The sequence below is a fragment of the Silene latifolia genome, chromosome 10, assembly GCF_048544455.1.
Source record: "Silene latifolia isolate original U9 population chromosome 10, ASM4854445v1, whole genome shotgun sequence".
NCBI classification, from domain to species: Eukaryota; Viridiplantae; Streptophyta; class Magnoliopsida; order Caryophyllales; family Caryophyllaceae; genus Silene; species Silene latifolia.
This window is the reverse complement of record NC_133535.1, coordinates 54,636,235-54,650,970: the sequence shown is the minus strand read 5'-3', so window position 1 is coordinate 54,650,970 and position 14,736 is coordinate 54,636,235. Positions and strand designations below refer to the sequence as shown.

At 35.4% G+C, this 14,736-nt stretch overlaps 1 non-coding gene across 1 annotated transcript; it reads right to left on the bottom strand.

Moving 5' to 3' along the window:
• Positions 1 to 1,511: 1,511 nt before the first annotated feature.
• LOC141609836 (small nucleolar RNA R71) lies at positions 1,512 to 1,618 on the bottom strand. Its single transcript, XR_012527743.1, has one exon. It is a non-coding gene; the product is annotated as a small nucleolar RNA R71 (small nucleolar RNA).
• Positions 1,619 to 14,736: the final 13,118 nt, after the last annotated feature.

The window sequence follows — 14,736 nt, the reverse complement described above, 5'->3', positions numbered from 1 at the left end:
CTCTCATGTTAAACTCTTTGCCTTTTATGTTTATTTTTACAATTATGTGTGATTAGTGCCATACTATGGTAGAGGGGGAGCTTGTGTAGGTTCATTATTGCTTGATTGTTGGTTTTGATTCAAAGGGGAGTCTTTGAGTAAATGCTTTGTTTTTGTGCACACCAAGTGTTTATTGGAAGGCTTGAATCAGAATGTAAGTCCCTTCATCTTTTATGTTACATGCTTTGGTGAGAGCTTAGACTTGTGTTATATTTGTGTGTGACAATAGCATGTTTAGGGAGGGTTAGAGCGAGAGTTTGACCCGACCAAGCCTAGAGGACCGTCTTACACCGAGGGGTGGAGCTCTTCCTTAACCTTGCTCTTAGACTACCCTACTTGTAACCATAAGTCAACCATACCCTACACTAGTGAACCCAAACACCCTAATCTCTTAATATCTTGAGTTTAATCTTGTCTTTTACTTTCTTCTTTTTGTTTTCCTTGTCTTAGTCGTAATTCATCTTTAGTTACCAACCAACTTGCCTTTGGCTTGAATTAAACTAGGATTGACTAAACCGTCTTAGAACCATAACTTATCGTCCCTTGGGTTCGACCCTCACATCTACAACGATTACTCGTTATACTTTCAAGGTTACAAATATAAACATATCAAGTTTTTGGCGCCGTTTCCGGGGACGGCAAGTATTGCATAAGATAATTTATTTAATTCTAGGCTTAGTTCATTTATGTTTGTTTGTTTTTTTTTCCTTTGTCCTAGTGCAAACTTTGCATTAGGACCATTTGATCCTTTGTTAAGTTCATGAATAGGTGCTATATCGGACCTCTCTTTCCTCTTGATCACGAGATCGAGAAGACATTTCGGGCAAGAAGACGACAAGCTCTATCGGTGCTCGAAGGTCACCAACCTTTGTTAATCCATCAACTACCCCAATTTCCACAATTGAGCCACAAAATACAACACCCTCTTCCTCCTATCTTCATCAACTCAACATCCCACAACATAATTCACCAAGTCCATCTCCCGAAAATCACCCACCTACTCATAACACTCAAGCAACACTCATAACACTGAGTTACCTAGGTCACCAAATACCTCAAATTCACCCATTTCACCAAGATACAACCTTGTGAATGATAACATGGCGAACCAACCAATGGGCTACTACAATAGGGCGGACCCTAACCAGTCTTGCTCAAAAATTAACTATGGTGCCATTGCTCCGAACACCTTTGAGATAAGGCACCATGTTATCTCTTTTATTCAACAAGACGCCTTCCGTGGGATAAAGAATGAGGATGCACATGGGCATCTAGTTTTGTTCAAAGAGAAAGTGGGCACAATCAAGCATAATAGTATTACCGAAGACCAAATTCTTCTCGTGCTTTTCCTTTTCTCCTTAAAAGACAATGCAAGGCAATGGTTGAATTCACATGAACCTAGTGCATTCACAACTTAGGCTAGCCTCTCTATGGCTTTCATCAACAAATTCTACCCATCTTCAAAAACCGCAAGGATAAGGCATGAAATTCAAACCTTCAAACAAAAAGACCTTGAGGCCCTAAGTGAAGCTTGGGAGCGATTTCGGGACCTTCTTACCTCTTATCCACACAATGGCATCCCCAAATGGATGACCACCCAAACATTCTTCCAAACCCTTGAACGGAGATTTAGGGACATGATTATGGTGGCCTCCGGTGGAAACTATGATACTATAAATATCACGGCTATTAAAGAGATGATTCAAAACATTTCCAAGATGGAAAACAACTATGGCACAAGAGATAGTGTGGGAAAAGAAGAAGGGCCTACTAGACTTGAGTTGGAAACAAAGCTCAAGTTGGATGAGTTGTCAAAAAAATTTGATAACTTGGGATTGGAGAAGGGTAAGGGACAGGCTCATCAAGTCCAACAAGTCCACGAGGAGAGACCAAGTCACTATAGGGTGTACTATGTGAAAGAGCCAAGATTTCCTCCAAGGAACTACATCCAACAACCGATATGTGACAATTGTGGTGGAGTAGGCCACACATACGACACATGCTCCTCCATGCATCTTCAATAAGATGATAAATACCCACAAGAATGTTTTCTTATGCAAGGCCAACAACCAAGGTACCACTATCAACCCCAAGAGACGTTTTATCGTGCTTTCCCGAATCAAGATCCAAGGCTTTTATATGAGGGCCAACCTTTGGACCTTAAATATCAACAACCTCAATAACCACCTCCAAAGCCGGATCGTTCAAGGCAATACAACCAAAACCAAGGTCAAGGTTCCGATTTCCGGATATTTCTACAAAACAATAACCAACCTTATGTTCCTCCACCTCTAAGGAACAACAACCGGAATGACAACCAAAATTTCCAAGGAAATCAAAATTACCAACCTCAAAATCAACACTCCCCTCTCATCGAACCACCAAACCCAAATTCTTCTATTGAACAAATGTTGAAAAACATGGAGTCCAAGGCGATACAAAGAGAAGCGAATACGGAGCAACAATTCAAGCTTCTAAGGTCCGACATTTCTAATGTCCAAGCACATAAAAGAACACTTGATTCTTACATGGCCAACTCTAACCAAGGAACATCTAATCCTCCAAGGGGATCTCAATCTCTACCAATGCAAGGCTCCCACCCTAAGGATAAACCACCTCATCACCAACAAGCTCATGCGGTCACTTTGAGGGGTGGGAAAGAATTGGAAAACCCTTATAAGGATTATGATTACGATTCAAAGAGAAAAAGGGATGTTATGACATGAGGAGTTGAGATCCCACCTTTATCACTGACAAGTAGAGGTAGGAACTGCAAGAAAGGAAAATTAAGTGATCAACCCAAAGCTGATGAACACTTTGTCTTGGAAGAAATTGAGGTTGACAAGGTGGTTAGTGAAGAGAAAGAAAAAGAACCCAAAAAGATTGTTGACACCAAGCAAGCCTCACCCCTAGCAAGGCTCATGTTCCTCCAATGCCTTTTCCTAATAGTGGCAGAGCAATGAACGAGGAGAAGAAATTCTCTAAGTTCTTGGAAATGTTGAAAAAACTTGAAGTTTCATTGCCTTTCACCGAGATAGTGACACAAATGCCACTCTACACCAAATTTCTCAAAGATGTGTTGACAAAGAAAAGAGGAATCAGAGGAGATAGATTAGTTGCCTTGACAGAAGAATGTAGTGCGGTATTGCTTAATCCCATGCCTAAGAAATTACAAGACCCGGGTAGCTTCTCAATCCTGTGTATGGTAGGCAATGTGAACATTGAAAGACCTCTATGAGATTTGGGTGCAAGATGAGCGTAAGAACTCTCTAAAACAAGACCTTAAACCCTTGACCCCCTCCCTTTAATATGCTTTTCTTGATGATGCAAAGACCTTCCCCGTGATTATCAATGCTAACCTACAAGTGGAACAAAAAGAAAAAATTTTAAGTTTCCTTAGAACAAACAAAAAGGCACTTGGATATAGCATTGACGATCTTGTGGGTATCGATCCTAGAGTGTGCATGCATTGCATTACACTTGAGGATGGATACTCCCCCTCCGCTCAACCAATGAGGAGATTGAATGAGAAGTTGAAGGAGGTGGTACGGAAGGAAGTTGATAAATTGCTTGAGGCAGGAATCATATACTCCATCTCGGAAAGCGATTGGGTGATTTCGGTTCAAATTGTCCCCAAAAAGGATGGTATGACTCTGGTTGAGAATGAGAATGGTGAACTCATCCCCCCCGACCGGTTACGAGATGGAGAATGTGTATTTATTACCGAAAATTAAATTCCGCCTCAATCAAAGATTACTTCCCTTTGCCTTTTATTGATCAAATGCTCGAGAGATTGGCAAATCATGAGTATTTTTGCTTTCTCAATGGTTACTCCCGGTTTTTCCAAATTCCTATTCACCCGGATGACCAAGCAAAAACTACTTTCACTTGTCCCTATGGTGTATTCGCATATCGGAGAATGCCATTTGGACTTTGTAATGCTCCAGGGACATTTCAAAGAGCTATGATGTCAATTTTTTCGGACTATATTGAGAAGTCCATAGAGGTGTTTATGGATGACTTTAGTGTGCATGACACTTCTTTTGATGATTGTTTGAAGAACCTCTCCCAAGTGCTCCAAACTTGCATCCAATACAACCTCAAGTTGAATTGGGAAAAATGCCCCTTTATGGTGCAAGAGGGAGTGGTTCTTGTCATGTCATTCCAAAAAAAGGATCCAAGTGGACAAGGCCAAAGTTGAGGTGATTGAGAAACTTCCCCCACCCATCAATGTCAAGGGTGTGAGGAGTTTCTTAGGTCATGCGGATTTTTATAGAAAATTTATAAAAGATTTTGCAAAAATTACCAAGCCCCTCACCTCATTTCTAGCCAAGGACACTCCCTTTGTATTTGATGATTCTTGTCATGAGAGTTTTTGTAGGCTCAAGCAAGCTTTAGTGATGGCTCCAATTGTGCAACCACCAAATTGGGACCTCCCCTTTGAACTAATGTGCAATGCGAGCGACTTTGCAATAGGGGCGGTCTTAGGTCAAAGACATGATAAGAAGCTTTATGTGATAGCTTATGAGAGCAAGACTTTGGATAACACTCAATGCAACTACACCACCACAGAAAAGGAGATGTTGCCAGTGGTGTATGCCTTTGAAAAGTTTCGACCTTACCATCTTTGCTCTAAGGTGATCGTCTACACGGATCACACTGCTCTCAAACAACTCATGGTAAAGAAGAACTCTAAGCCAAGGTTGATACTTTGGGTGCTATTGATGTGACTCATATTTATGCACATTTATTCCCCTAATTAGCCTCGTTCCTATGATTTCTAGCATGTATTAGGGTCATTTCTTATCTTTAGCTTCCTATTATGTGTATTCTATGAGGTTTTGTGCCCTTGGTAGGAGAGGAGTGCTAGCCTTGCTTAAAAGGAGCAAAAGGGAGCTAAATAGATTGCATCTAACTGTTGGAGTAAGTGTCCCCGACAATAATGCGATCACAATTGTCGATCATATTGATCACATATTTAAATCTCATATCAAGAATACGAAAGGGATGATACATAACATATACAGTCAACTGGTCCACACATATCGGTAATGGTTGGCTGGCTAGAGTTTGACATTACTGTCGTGCGACGGTGGTGATCAGTTGATCCCTTGAGGTCACACCTAAAGGACGATTCCCTTAATTGAAAAAGGTTAATCAATTGTATGTCGTCTGATTAATTAATTCCTTAAAATTGAACAAATTTTATCATAAGAGAGAAAATGACATCTTATTATAATGTGATTAAATAAGATTTTATTTAGTAATTTAAGAAGTTATATTACTAAAATTAATCGGTGTTTGCGAAACACGCGAGATGAGAATGATAAGTTAGTTATAATTACAAGATGTTTTGAATTATACTAACTACTATTTAAATGACCATTTTATGAGAAAGTAATTTTGAATTACTAGTCAATTTGTTAAATGTGATTTATTTAATTTGTTAAATGTGCATTTTAAATTAAAACCTGACATACGACATGTAACATGTCACATGACATACAATTGTACAATTGACAAAAATAAAATGGACTCCATATTACACATGGTGACCGAAATTGGAGGGCATTTTTTAGAAGTTTTGTCTTATTCATTTGTCTTCTTCATTTGTCTATGACACTTGATAGTGACTTGACCATGAAAAAGCCTTACACTAGTTTGTCTTGTGAAGACAAAAAGTAAAAAGAAAAGGGTTCTAAAGACCTACCCCCCACCGGTTTTGTCATTAGACAATTGAGAGTTTTTCTCTCAATTTTTCCTTATTCTCTTATGTTTTTATGAAAAAACAACATTCTCTCTCTTGTTCTTCATAAATTCAAGTTTTATGAATCAAATTTGTTCAAATCAATCACTAATAATACTAGTAGTAGTATATGAGTATTAGTAACCGATTTTAAGGAAAACCACATTACAAATATCTAGTACATATTATTTTGTAGGATTTTGGGATAGTCTTGGGTGCTACTTATTGGAGGGCTTCTATTTTGAAGTCATGGATGTTCATCCATTATTGGAAAACTCAAGAACTAACAAGAAGGAGATCTTGTTGGTGCCCATAAAACCGAAATCATATAGTAAGATTGATGATTTCTTCTCTACTACTATTTATGTTTGCATGCATAAGATCTAAGTTAATTTTATGACTAAATTAAATTGTAACATATATGAATATGTTGTATAATGAGATATAAATTTCTAACAAGCGGTATCAAGAGCCTTAGGTTGTTTGCATGCAAATCGGTTATAGTTTTTCCGAGTTATACGATTAACAAACAAAACTTATAAATTTGTGTTTATTATGATCTATCACGAAATCAATTATGAATGTTAAAGTTTCTGGTCCTAAAATATATTTAGGATATTTTGGTTAATTTATGGATTTTTATTGTTCATTTTATACTATAATGGCATTAAAATGTGATTTTATGATAAAAATGTCATTTTTGGACTAAAATTAGCTAAACTTTTTTTTTAAGTGGTTTTTGGATATGTTTTCACATATATTATCTTTTGATGACCTGTAAAGTTTCATAATTTTATGAGTTCTTGTGCTCGAAATATGGATTTTTCATGATAAAAATCGAATTTAAATGAAAAATAGGTTAATATGAGTAATATTTCGAATATGGTCATAGAAATTTAGTATGTTGTAACATGAAGTTTTACAAGATGTGTGTAAAATAATTGGCTATAATGAAGTACTTATGCATGATTTATGAATTTTTGATGAAAAATAACATAAATAGTGACTTTAATTAGTGAAAAATTGCTAAAACATACTTCATGACTAAGGAAATACGTCACATGTTGAATTTTATCACCTATTTCAGATCTAAAAGTTAAAAGTAAATTAAAATAATTTTTCTCATATTTTTATGATAATATTTGATAAATCCGATAAACCGCAACATTGTTTTTCTCGATAAATTCGAAATTTTTAACCTACGTTTTTGAACATTATGAGTGTCATGGTATTTTTCTAGAATTTTCATGAGTTTAAAATTTCAAATTTCAAATTTATTTGAAATTTTTAAGATTTATTTGAAGTTTATGGCATTATATTGTAATTTTAAGTCCTTTTATGAACAATATTAAGAAATACAAGTTAATTATTGTCAATATGTTAGTGGAGACTAATTTTGAGTCCTAATATGGTTAGGGTAATTAACTAGTACATAAATATGATTTTATGTAATTATTGTGATTTTTAAAAGGTTAAATCATGCAAATCCGTAAAACCCGATTAATATACGATATTGGCTCCTTAAAGGCGATTTAGCATAAAATTGGGCATGTTTTTACATATTATAATGCTGCATTTTATTTATGATTGTCATATTTTAATTTTATGTAATTTTTGAATTATGTAATTTTACTTAGTATGACCTTAGTTTTAATTAATATTACCCGAAATGTATGGGAATATCGATTCAGTTGTAATTTATTGTGAACTCGTATCACCGTTATGTAATTTAATAGATTTATTTTATTTTAATTACAAATGTATAATAGGAAATTATGTAATTTGTTATGTAATTTATTTATTCCGGAGTTCCTTGAAGACGATGCCACTTGAGAAGGCGATCCATTAAAGACGGTGTTACCTCGAGATGCGTGCCAAAACCGAAGTTCAAGGGACCAATGGAGTTGGTTTCCGAATATGTAATAATTTATTAGATTTACTTTTTTTTAGGAAGGTCATACTAGGAATTTATTTATGCTTTGCATTTTTATTTATATGTTGCATGCATCGCTAAATCGCCATAACTAAAATATGCATTATCATTTTATCGAGTTTATCGACCGTGTCAATTACAATTATCGTAGTTCACCGCTTTAGTTCACTTAAAACGTGATAGATAATAAATTGACATGACCTCTCGCTTAAATAAACAATTGAGACTTAGCCTTACCAAAAAGTAGAAACCATGAAAACCTATTTCGTGAGGGAGTGCGCTCGGCCCTACCGGGTACAAACCTTGTTACGTAGGGGAAGTGGGTGATAAATGTCTATCCACCGAATTCATGTTGATAAGGGATGAATCGGCCCTACCGTGCCCAAGTTGATGTGGATTTGGATCATGGACACATTTATTCGAAATTTGGATTGAGCTCAACGGAAGTATTCGTGAACGTAGTCGCATGTGTTCCGGGCTAAAGATAAATATTAATGTAATTTTATTGACCAAGAGTTCTAAAAGTAGAATTGATTAAAGCGTTAATCCACCAAGTTATATTGATAAGGGATGAATCGGCCCTACCGTGCCCAAGTTAATATGAATTTGGATCTTGGAATCATTTATCAAGTTGGGTAGAGGTCACTAGATAAATGCTATAAAACTTGTTTAAATTAAAATTTACAAGTATTATTATAACGATAAATGTTTTGTTTTCATTATTCCGTTATCATATTGTTCTATTTCTTTACCACAATTCATATACGATATCATTTCAATTTTATTCAAATCTCCATTAAAACATCGTAACTAAAGACAAAATTTGAATTTTTCTTCTAAAAACCTCGTATTATCCATTGTAAGGATCTCTTGTGAAGAGTATAGATGAAAGTTATTCGTGATCAAAAGGGTTTTTGATTCTTGACTAACATATCTACTTACAATGAATTGTTTCTCATATGCTTAATTGAGTTAAGTACATTGAAACGTTACATCATTTTGGTAACTAGATTTGTTTGAAATCAAAATTGACCAAAATACCGCAACCACTTCAATGAAAGTTTTAAGACTAAACAAACGAATGAAGAGTAGTCTTCATGAATTTCAATTTTGCTTCTCTTAGCAAAGACTCATTGAAATAAGTGGGAGCATTCTCTTAAACCGTAAAGAAAGGGATGAGGTTCAAAGAAGTAAAATTAGAATGGAATTGATACAAGGTTATGTTAAAAGTAAAGTTATTGAGAATAACGAAACTAAACCTATCAATCCCGACCGATAAAGTTTCCACTGTCTTAAATGTTGGACACTAGAAAGGAAACTACCCCAAATTATTGAAGAATCAACAAGTTAGTTGTGTGACATCTAATGGGACCTTCTTCTTTAAATGTTTATTTGATTAACATAAATTTTGCTAGTACTACTTCGTCGATATTAGAAACCAGTGGAGGTTTTCATCATTGTATTCGATACATAAGATGATTATAATATGACGACTAGCATCAAATAATGTCGAGAGATAAAGTCATATGCTAGTCAATTGAGAGAAAAACTCAATCTAGTTTATGGTTTATAGTTGTACTTAATTATGACTATTAAGTGCATAAACTCTAAATAAGAATATAAACTTGTTAAGATACAAAAGAGGTTTCACTTTTGTGACCCTATACACCGTGATTTGATGTATGGCTAGCCCATTATCAAGGTGAATATATTCTTAACCAAACTAGAATGATATATCATGTAGATGATGCAAGACTCAAATTGGTATCCCAAGATTAAACCTTAAATTCTGGAATGATGAACGCAAAGAGTTATCAAGTACTCTTGAAACCATTAGATCTTATGGTATATGCGTATCATGTATTCAAAGCAAGATGTCTCGTGCCTTTTGGTTGAAAAGGAGATCAAGGTTGTAAATCATTGATCCAAAATAGGTTGATCATTTTCTTTTACCAACGATTTAAGTTGACGTTAATATGTTCACTTAATAAGGTAAATAGAGAAATCTTTGAAGAAGTTCAAAGAGTTCAAAGAATCACGATCTAGTCGTGATGGGATTATCGAAGTGAAGACTTTGATATAAGCCAAATGAAATGTGATATAGTATCACAAATTAATCTCTCTTAACACACATTATGGGATAATGTGTGGTTGGATAAGAAATCAAACGCTATTCGATATGGTTTGGACTTCAATCAAGTTACTTTGAGTTACTTGATCCTTTTGGGGATTTATCATTTTGTCTAAATTATCTTTCCACTAAATCTAAAATGAATCATATGAGATATGAAATGGTAGGGTACCATGCTTGTAAGTTTTCACAAGAAACAAATGCTCATTTTTCCTTACAATAATCACGAGTACAACAGGTTTGTGGCTTGTGAAACTGTCTTACTAGAAAACAAGTTTATTTCTAAAAGACAGAGTGGGAGAAATTATTCAAAGAGCCACAAAGAATGTTATGTCGCAAGAAACTGGTCTTTCTTGGCTACATGAGACGTTTTGTGTAAGACGTTGTTTCTTCAAAACCTAGGAGGTTAAAGTCGTCACTTGTTGAAGATGATGAATTCATGTTACTTTTAAGAAAGTAAAGAGCTTACAACTTACAAAGAAATTGTTTGATTCAAGTTGATTACTTCTGGAAAGTAATGAACATATGACTTACATGAGAGTGTTTAAGTCACAACTCAATATAAGGCTTAGAGCCATGAAAATCCGAAATAAAAGGCTTGATTAGTGACAAAGGGTTTTGCACTAATAAAGAGAGATTTCAAAGCTTGATTGGTGGCAAAGGGTTTTGCACTGGTTGAAATGCTTAAGTCTATTTGGATCTTCTTAGGGATTGTGTTTCATTATGATGATATACATATAGCAAGTGAATCTAAAACCCACTTCTTCAATTAGAAGGAATGTATTCAATACATGTCTTGAGTTTTGTAGATTCTTGCAATCCTAAGATAATGTGAAACTTAAGAAAGGGTCTTAAGTAGGACATCAATGAGTTGGAATCAATGTTTTGATCATGTTATAAAACTTTGTTCGATAAGTCGAGAAATTGTGTTTGTACATGGAGTTTAGTGGGAGTTACGGAAATTTTAATTAGTCTAATATATGGATGACATATTGATCATTGGGAATGATTTAAGACTTGGAGTAATATAATACATCTTTAATATCCAGATTTATGTAGATAAATCCACATGATATTAGCGTCAAATAAGAAGTCTTATGTTGATAAGATTCATGACTAGTTCAATAAAGTTGAACATATTTGATTGATTCCATTTGCTTTCGCTGCCGGATCAATTAAATGAGTAATGATGTATAACACTTCATATACTTTGAGTATGATGAATTGTTTCAAATCTAATTTAAGTAATAGTTACCAAGTAAGCCATAAAGATTACCCTTAAGTGTTGCAGAAGCATTAAAGATGTAAAGCAAAGTGTTTTTGATGCAATTTTGTGTAAGGGTGTTACACAAATGACAATTGACAATTGAGATTGCGCATGGTTTCTGACAAAACCATAATAAAAACACATTAGGATGGTTAAGATACCATTGTGGCTATGTTATTTAAGAAATATATTTTCTAGAATCGTTCTAGGCAATAAAGAACAATGAGAAATATTTACAACGGAAATTGAGTACACTTGCAATCATGAGATGTGCAAGAAGGATGAGTCCCGCACATTGTGAAAACAGTGGGAGCTATTCTAAGGCTAGAGGGCCTATGTCTTGATTGGATCTCGACACGTACTCAAAAAGTTTTGTAATGCAAATGTATACATTACAAAGGAAAACGAGTATGTAGTAAGGTTGAGTAAGGTACAAGAAGTTGATAAAACCTACTAACCAAAGCCTTCTCATAGGCTTAACATGATGAGTCATGTCATTTCAATTAAATTGAGATGAACAACTACATTCAAGATCAAACTGGGTTATAGAATATGAAGTGGTAATCAGGCATTGACTATTCATATGTGATAATCGCATTTGTCGTTCGAGTTTTACTTTAAAACTCTCTTATTATACTTTGTTACATCCAAACGGGTTGTATGACGATATTGAACCCCGTTAAAGTGAACCCGGATTAACAAAGTATTTGCCCATAGTCCCTTGTATGAGGTGACGTCTCGAAGTGACTAGAGTGTGATGCGATTGATAGCAAGTTCAGTGCCATACAGTCATGTGAGATGACTAATCGATCACATAGGCAGACTGTTAGGAACACTTTGTCGGGCAGTGACCGCTTATAGAGTTCTGGGAAATTTATATAGCCTGGTCGTGGCGAGAGCTACTATAGTATTCTAATGAGTCGATTCTTTTGACTAAAGACTGTTCGCCTAAGGTGGAACAGTTTCAGATTAACTTTGATTTATGTTACTACGACCTTCGTAAATGGGGTCAAATGGGCATATTTTGGGTTATGATGGTTGTGGCTAGTCGAAGGGAATAACTGTGATAGGAATTGTCCACCCCCTTGCCAGGGTTAAAACAATATCTCAGGGCCACTCAAGGAGTAATAAACTGGAAATGCGTGGCCACGCTCGGATGGTATCTATGGTAGATAACTCTGGTCAATCAGTTATTCTCCAGATCGAGGAAACCACTCTCGATATGATCACTTGCAAGTACGACCCGAAAGACACCTTGCATTGAGTGGGAGATAGTAATAGGACAAGAGAATTGGTGACGCACACTTGTCGAGGACAAGTGGGAGATTGTTGGAGTAAGTGTCCCCGACAATAATGCGATCACAATTTTCGATCATATTGATCACATATTTAAATCTCATATCAAAAATATGAAAGGGATGATACATAACATATACAATCAACTGGTCCACACATATCGGTAATGATTGGCTGGCTAGAGTTTGACATTACTGTCGTGCGACAGTGGTGATCAATTGATCCCTTGAGGTCACACCTAAAGGACGATTCCCTTAATTGAAAAAGGTTAATCAATTGTATGTCGATACAGATTAATTAATTCCTTAAAATTGAACAAATTTTATCATAAGAGAGAAAATGACATCTTATTATAATGTGATTAAATAAGATTTTATTTATTAATTTAAGAAGTTATATTACTAAAATTAATCGGTGTTTGCGAAACACGCGAGATGAGAATGATAAATTAGTAATAATTACAAGATGTTGTGAATTATACTAACTAGTATTTAAATGACCATTTTATGAGAAAGTAATTTTGAATTACTAGTCAATTTGTTAAATGTGATTTATTTAATTTGTAAATGATATTTAATTTGTTAAATGTGCATTTTAAATTAAAACATGACATAAGACATGTCACATGTCACATGACATACAATTGTACAATTGACAAAAATAAAATGGACTCCATATTACACATGGTGACCGAAATTAGTGGGCATTTTTTAGAAGTTTTGTCTTATTCATTTGTCTTATTCATTTGTCTATGACACTTGATAGTGACTTGACCATGAAAAAGCCTTACACTAGTTTGTCTTGTGAAGACAAAAAGTAAAAAGAAAAGGGTCCTAAAGACCTACCCCCACCGGTTTTGTCATTAGACAATTGAGAGTTTTTCTCTCAATTGTTCCTTATTCTCTTATGTTTTTATGAAAAAACAACATTCTCTCTCTTGTTCTTCATAAATTCAAGTTTTATGTATCAAATTTGTTCAAATCAATCACTAATAATACTAGTAGTAGTATATGAGTATTAGTAACCGATTTTAAGGTAAACCACATTACAAATATCTAGTATATATTATTTTGTGGGATTTTGGGATAGTCTTGGGTGCTACTTATTGGAGGGATTCTATTTTGAAGTCATGGATGTTCATCCATTATTCGAAAGTTCAAGAACTAACAAGAAGGAGATCTTGTTGGTGCCCATAAAACCGAAATCATATAGTAAGATTGATGATTTCTTCTCTACTACTATTTATGTTTGCATGCATAATATCTAAGTTAATTTTATGACTAAATTAAATTGTAACATATATGAATATGTTGTATAATGAGATATAAATTTCTAACACTAACGACCAAGCAACAAGGAGGAGACCAATACTAAAGGCCTAAGTCAATAAAACAAGTAAATGGGCAATGATTAAGGACCTCAATGACCTCTGAAGGACTCCCACGAGTTAGGGGCAACCAAATGAAAGAAGAAGGAAAACTGCACTTCAGGACGTGCGTCCCAGAGCTAGGATGGAGTAGATACCTCATTTCTGCACCTCCCGCAAGCCACCCGGTGATGATTGGGCCGCATGTTTGGCACGCGGAACGATTTATGACAGTTTGTAAGTTTATCGTCAAGTGATAGCTCAAACACTTGTGTCTACCTCATAGTTGTCATCTACGCGCCGATACGGTCGTTTTGGCAGTAATTAGAGTACATTTGGAGTCCGGGTCAAAAACCGTCTTCATTTTCTAATAACCGTTTAAAATGTCGAGTCAGAATATTCTGGAATGTTCCGGATACTTCTATTCTATATTTTCAGTCTTTTAATCTCTTTGGCAAATTATATCCCGGAAATATTATATAAAATATTAAGGAAATTGAGATCAAACCGCAATTCCATAATAGAAACGCGGAAATCTTTCTTCTGCAGGAGGAAACCACTTGGGAAAGGACGCAGCAGGTGCTGCGCCTCTTCCAAGAGACGCGGCTCTTGCTGCGCCTCTTCCCCAGTTCCTTTTTGCGTATTTTCAAATCTTTTCGAGATTCACTTCCAAAGTTTCTCCGAAACCCTAATGCCTCCGTGTGATTAGTATAAATAGAGACCTTCGGTCTCTCATATTTCTCACGCGAGTGTCCGCCCTTCTCTTCTCCCTTTGCATTCTAAGACCACGCTCTTGCTTTTTGGCGTCTGCGTGCTTGAACTTTCGACCACGTAAGCTCGGATCTTTCTGAGTACCAGCCTCGTTATGCATGACCGAGCAATTTGACCAACTCCACAATCAATCAACTTAATCAACTTTGTTCGTTTTCCTCTTAGAGGGCACTTTCGTCGTACATTC